This window comes from Phoca vitulina, unplaced genomic scaffold (assembly GCF_004348235.1).
Source record: "Phoca vitulina isolate PV1807 unplaced genomic scaffold, GSC_HSeal_1.0 scaffold8, whole genome shotgun sequence".
Classification (NCBI taxonomy): Eukaryota; Metazoa; Chordata; class Mammalia; order Carnivora; family Phocidae; genus Phoca; species Phoca vitulina.
This window is the reverse complement of record NW_022589711.1, coordinates 76,411,535-76,418,321: the sequence shown is the minus strand read 5'-3', so window position 1 is coordinate 76,418,321 and position 6,787 is coordinate 76,411,535. Positions and strand designations below refer to the sequence as shown.

The 6,787-nt window shown below is 33.1% G+C and overlaps 1 non-coding gene across 1 annotated transcript; it reads left to right on the top strand.

Annotated features, from left to right (window-relative positions):
• Positions 1–6,271: 6,271 nt before the first annotated feature.
• Positions 6,272–6,378, top strand: LOC116634161. The gene has a single exon (XR_004299874.1). It is a non-coding gene; the product is annotated as a U6 spliceosomal RNA (small nuclear RNA).
• Positions 6,379–6,787: the final 409 nt, after the last annotated feature.

Genomic DNA, 6,787 nt, shown 5'->3' with positions numbered 1-6,787 from the left:
GCTCACCATAGCACATACCCTCCCCAATGTCTATCACCCAGCCACCCCATCCCTCCCAACCCCCACCACTCCAGCAACCCTCAGTTTGTTTCCTGAGGAAGTTGATATCTAAATAAAAAGGCTACAAGTTTGGTGTGGCTCTAATCTGGGATTTCTTTTTTTTTTTTTTTTTTTTTTTTTTAAAGTTTTTTTTTTTTTATTTGACAGAGAGAGACACAGCGAGAGAGGGAATACAAGCAGGGGGAATGGGAGAGGGAGAAGCAGGCTTCCCGCAGAGCAGGGAGCCCGATGCGGGGCTCGATCCCAGAACCCTGGGATCATGACCTGAGCCGAAGGCAGACGCTTAACGACTGAGCCACCCAGGCGCCCCTAATCTGGGATTTCTTAAATAAAAAATATTGAGAATTTGCTAAATGTTAATTCTGAATAGCTAACATAACTAGGCTTAAGTAATTTTTCTTTTGAGTTCTTTAAACTCTCTGAGAAGGTATCATTTCAAGTTTAGTTTTGGAAACCGATAATAATCAGAAGGTGTACTCCTGTTTGTGAAATGTTCATCCAAATGAAATTAAGCTACTATTAATGTAAGTTTTATGCCATGTATATACTGAGACTCAGGACCTCGTATATGGTATTTTTGCTGTTTGCTTTCTACAATAAGGGGTCTTTAGGTTTTTATTTTATTTTATTTTTTTAAAGATTTTATTTATTTGTTGGAGAGAGAGACTGAGAGAGAGCACAAGCAGGGGGAGTGGCAGGCAGAGGGAGAAGCAGACTCCCTGCTGAGCAAGGAACCCAATGCGGGGACTCAATCCCAGGACCCTTGGATCATGATCTGAGCCGAAGGCAGATGCTTAACAGACTGAGCCACCCAGTCGTCCCGTGTCTTTAGGTTTTTAAATTGTTACTTTCAATGTGGTTCTTGTCAGTGTCTCATCTTAGTTTGTAATATAACTCAATAATGAAATAGCCTTTTAGAGAAATGCAGGTCCATATATTCTTAAATGTGAATAATTAGTGTATAAAGTAAATATTAATAATTCTTATATTTCATGATTTGAGGAACCATAATAAAGCTGCTTTGTGGTGTTGCTCATTTTTCGACTTTGCCAAGTTCAAAGTGTAATGCTGACTCAGCATTAGCATATTTAGGTGCCTTAGGGCTTTTTCCATGAAGAACGAACACCATTTGGCACTTTCTTTTCTTGTTTCTCCAAAATCTCAGTACTGATTTTCAGGGTCATGGGGTGAGGCCCATCTGTTTAATCAGGTTTCTGCCTGATGATGCAGGTAGACGGGAAAGTTGAAACTTAACTATACATTCCTTTAAGTATTGTAATTAGCCTCTTCTATCTGCCCAGAAGCTAAGTAATGAGCACATTTTAAAATGCAGATAATAGCAGAATGTAAGTTTTGCTTGCTTAAGCTATTTCAAAATCCCCACGGGTTGAGTGTCTTCCTTCAGCCAAATTGGATCGGATTTTTGTTTTGTTTTGTTTTGTATTTTAAGACTACCGTTATGTATCACTAAAGGATGTAAGCCAATTTATCAACTTAGATGCCAGAGTCATTGTTCAAAACCAACCAGATATACATATTAGATTATATGTGTATATTTTATTTTATTGTTTTTTATGTAAGATATATATGTATATGTGTTTTACTTAATTGTTCAAAGTCTGCATGGATATTATTTCCCTTTCAAGAAGATTCAAGTGAAGTTGTGTTTCTTATATATTTTTCTTCTTATGATTGTGTGTAACATAGGGGCACAGCTGCATGGATTTTTGCCATAAATATGCCTTTTAGGCAATGGCTGGGATATATATATATATATATATATATATGAAAAACATCAGGGAATTGTATTGGGGCCCCTGGGAAGGGGAAATAAAAACAAGAATAAAAACAAGTCTTAAACAATAATCTCTTTGAGTTAACCATGTAGATTCCTAAGGAATTTTGGAACAGAAAATTGAGTTAGATCCATGACTAATTCTAAAATCTGGATGGTTGAAATGGGTTGATTGGAAGGAGGTAGCTTATGGATTTCTCTAGACCTGTGTTGTCCCATACTCTAGTTGTTAGCTACATGTAGCTATTTAAATTCAAATTAGTTAAAATTAAACTAAATTAAGAATTCAATTCCTCAGTCATACTAGCCAGCATTTCAAGTGCTCAATAATCACATGTGCCTAGGGGCTAAGATATTGGGCAGCCCAGATATAGAAAATTTCTATTGCAGGAAGTTCAGTCAAAATGAACTGCTTTGGAGTATGACACTAAGGGAAATTTTTCCTCTCTGGTTCCAGTGGGTCACAAATCCAAACAGTAGTGGCCATCTTAATCTGAAAATTCCTGCCCATTTGGCTTAAAGCTGCCCTTAAAGAGAGTAGTATTTTTTAAATCACCTTGGTCCATTTTCAAGACTTCTCAATATTGGCTAATCTTTCCCTGTATATTTCCTTCATCATAATCTAGTATTATTTAATTGTTCCCTGATCTATAATAAGTATTGTGTCAAGAGTAAATTTAACTATAATTCTACTTTTAACTGATCTTCCCATGGAAAAGCTTGGAATCTATGACATGTATGTGATAAATCAATTTTTTTTGCATTTATTTCTTCAGGATCACCATTCAGTTTTTTTAAATATATTTTACTTGCTTTCCATACATATTGTAATGTATAATTATTTTATTTCATTTTTAATCATCTATGTTATAATTTATGACTGGAAACCTTCTTTCTCTCTCACTTAGAGTTATCATATATCGCTAGAAATCTTTCTTTTGTATCACCTGGGTTATAAGACTGGAAACATTCTTTCCCTATTACCTAACTTATTGTTTATGACTAGACATCTTTCTCTAGCATCTGAGTTATCATTCATGACTTCAAACCTTTCTCTAGAACCTGACTTATCACTTATGAATGTAGACCTTTTTTTCTATCATGTGAGTTATTATTTATGACTGAAAACCTTTCTCTAGCAGATAAGTCAAGATTTATAATTGGAAACCTTTTTTTCTATCATGTGAATTATTATTTTTGACTAACAATCTTCTTTCTCTATCACATGAGTTATCAAAAATAACTGGAAAAGCCCTTTATCTATAACATGTTATCATTTATGATTGGAAACTTTTTGCTATCACCTGGCTTGGTTATGACTGGAAACCTTTCCCTGTATCCTGAGTTATCATTAATGGCTGGAAACTGTTCTTTCTCTGGCACCTGACTTAACACTTATGACTGAAAACCTTTCTCCATTACCAGAGTTAACATTTATGAATGGAAAACTTATTTGTTTATTATCTAAGTTATCATTCTCTATCACCTGAATTTTCATTTATGGCTGGAAATCCCCTATCTCTAGCACACAAATCATCATTTTTTTTTTTTACTGTAAACAGTCATCTGATTTATTATTTATAATTGAAAATCTTCTTTCTCCATCATGTGACATCAATAATGACTAGAAACCTTTCTCTATCACCTGTACTAACATTTATGACTAAAAACCTTCTTTCTTTGTCCCCTGACTTACCATTTATCATTGGAAACCTTTATTTCCCTATCTCCTGATTTATCATTTATGATTGGAAACCTTTCATTCTCCATCACCTGAATTATCATTTATGACTGAAAGTCTTTCTGTCTCTATTACCTAATTTTTGTTTATGACTGAGAACCTTCTTCCTATTCTACCTGAGCTTTAACAGATGACTGGGACACATTCTTTCCTATCATGTGTGTTATCATTTATGACTGAAAACCTTACATTCCTTATCAGCTGAGTTATTGTTATGATTGGAAATTATCTTTCTCAATTGCTTGAGTTGCTGTTTATGATGGAAATCTTTTTTTTCTCTATCATCTGACTTTTCATTTATGACTGGAAACCTTCTTTTTCTATTACCTGAGTTACAATTCATGGTTGAAAACCTTTTGTTTTCTCTCACTTGAGTTCTCATGTATGACAAGAAACAGTTTTTCTCTATCTTTTGCATTATCAATTATGACTTGAAACTATATTTTTCTACCACCTATGTTAGCATTTGTGACTAGAAACCATCTTTTTTATTGTTTGTGTTATTATCTATGAATGGAAACCATCTTTTTGTATCCCTTGAGTTGTCCTTTATGATTGGATATGTGCTATCTTCTTTATTTTTTTAATGATGGGCATTTACACACACACAAACACACACACATACACACTGGAATATTACTCAGGCATGAGGTAGAAGAAAATCCTGGCATTTGCAATAATGTGCATGGACCTTGAGGAAATTATGCTATATCATTGATTTTTTTCTCATTTTTAAAACAACTATATGAAGTTAATCATAATGCCCATTACTGTTATCTCAGTCATCCTTACTTAATTTCTCTGGTTATTTTCTATCTGGATTTTTTTCTTTCTTTTTTTTCTCTATCTAGCTTTTAACACTCCAAATTATTTTTCTCTCTAATGTATTTTCCAATTTTAGACAGCATTCTTCTCACCTTTTTTCTATTCTGAATATCCTCTACTTAAATATTTTGTCTCTTCTTTAATAGCTCTTAATTTTTATTATTATTAAGGGAATACTAAAAGTATTTCAAAGTAGAGAATATAATGAGTCCTTATGGATCTTAACCAAGCTTTGACAATTACCAACTCATGGTTAAATTTTTCATCTATACTCCCACCCACTTCCACCAACTCCCAAGATTCTTTTGAAGTAATTTAAAGACATGGCATTATGTATAATTTCATTTATATGACATTTTCAAAAGTACAGAACTATAGAGATGGAAAATAGATTAGTGGCTGCCATGGGACAGGAAGGGAATAAAACAGTTCTTCTGTGGTCGTAGAACAGCTTAGAAGAGTTAATTTTTGCGGTGGTTGAACAAATCATTACATGGAATAAAATTGCTTAGAACTATACACATCCACACACACAAATGCAAGTTAAAAACAGTAAAAATTGAATAAGGTCTGTAGTCTAGTTAACAATGATGAACCAATATTATTTCTTTTGGTTTCAGTGTTGTACTGCAATTATAAAATATGTCACCATTAGAGGAAGCTGGACACGTTGCATTATTTCTGACATTACCTGTGAGTTTATAATTATTTCAAAATAAAAAAGACTTTAAAATTAATTTTAATACCATTAAATCACTAAAATACTCAGGAATACATTGAACAAAATAAATGAAAGTACATGCAAAACTACAAAATATTTCTGAGAAAAAAATCTAAATAATTGGAAAGATATATACCATGCCTATAGATTTGAAGGGTCAATATTGTGAAAATGCCAATTTTCCCAAAATTAATCTATAGTTTCAAAGGAATCACGGTCATAATTCTATCACAATTTCTTATAAAAATTGACATGCTGAATGGAAGTACAAATACCTAAAAAAGGAAAACCAATCTTAAAAAAAAAATCTCACTTCAAAAACTATTATAAAACTATAATAGTAATAATATAGCCATATTGACATGATGATAGAAAAAAAAAATCAAAGGCACAGAATAGACAGTCCAGAAATATACCCACTCATATTTGGTCAATTATTTTTGACAAGGTTGCCAAAGCTATTCAGTAAAATAAGGCTTTTCAGCAAATATTTAGAATATTATATATCCGTTTGTGTCACAAAGAATATTAATCCCTACCTCACACCATGCACAAAACTTAATTTGTGGTTGATCATAAACCTAAACATAAAAAGCAAAAACTACAAATCTCATAAAACGCAGGAGAATACCTTCATGACTTGGGGACAGGCAAATATTTTTTAGACAAAAGGCAAACGCACCTTAAAAAAATTTAAAGGAGTAAATAAAAAAATCAGACATCATTAAATTTAAAAAATGCTACTTGCCACATAACACTGTTAAAAAAATCAGTAAGTAAACCACAACCTAGAAGGAAGTATTTGTAAAATGTATAGCCTACAAAAAACAAATCAAATACATAAAAATCCTATGTGACAATAAAATGACAAATAAGCCAATAAATAAAAAAGAGCAAGTACCTGGGCTCCTGAGAGGCTCAGTTGGTTAAATGGTTTAGCATCTGAATCTTGATTTCGCTCAGGTCATGCTCTCAGGGTTGTGGGATCAAGCCCCTGTGGGGCTCTGCGCTCAATGCAGAGTCTGCTTGTCCCTCTCCCTCCTCCTCCCATTGCTCAGTCTCTCTATTTCTCTCTGTCTCTAAAATAAATAGATAAAATCTTAAAAAAAAAAAAAAAAAAAAAGACCAAGTGCCCACTTCGCAAGCACATATATTAAAATTGGAACACTATAGAGAAGATTAGCATGGCCTCTGTGCAAGGATGATATGCAAATTCGTCGAGCATTCCATATTAGAAAAAAATGAGCAAAACTCTTGGATACTTTACAAAGGGAGATATAAAATGGGAGTAAAAATAAAGAGAGAGAGAAAGAAAACCAAATAAGAAAACGAGCATTTGTCATTAAGGAAAATCAGGTTAAAATCATGATAAAATTGCCCTACAGAACTAAAAGTTCGGCTGAAATTTAAATGTAGACACCAAATGCTACTAAGTAAGAAGAGTAATTAGAACTCTTATGTGGTGGGTGTGTAAAATGATACAGCACAATGGAAAGTGCTTTGGCAATGTATTATAAAGACAAATACACAGCTGTTCCATGGCATAAGGATTCTACTCCTGGGTATTTATCCAAGAGAAATGAAAATATATGGCCATAAAAAAGTGTCATATTTTATATATCTAATATATGGCAACTAATATGAT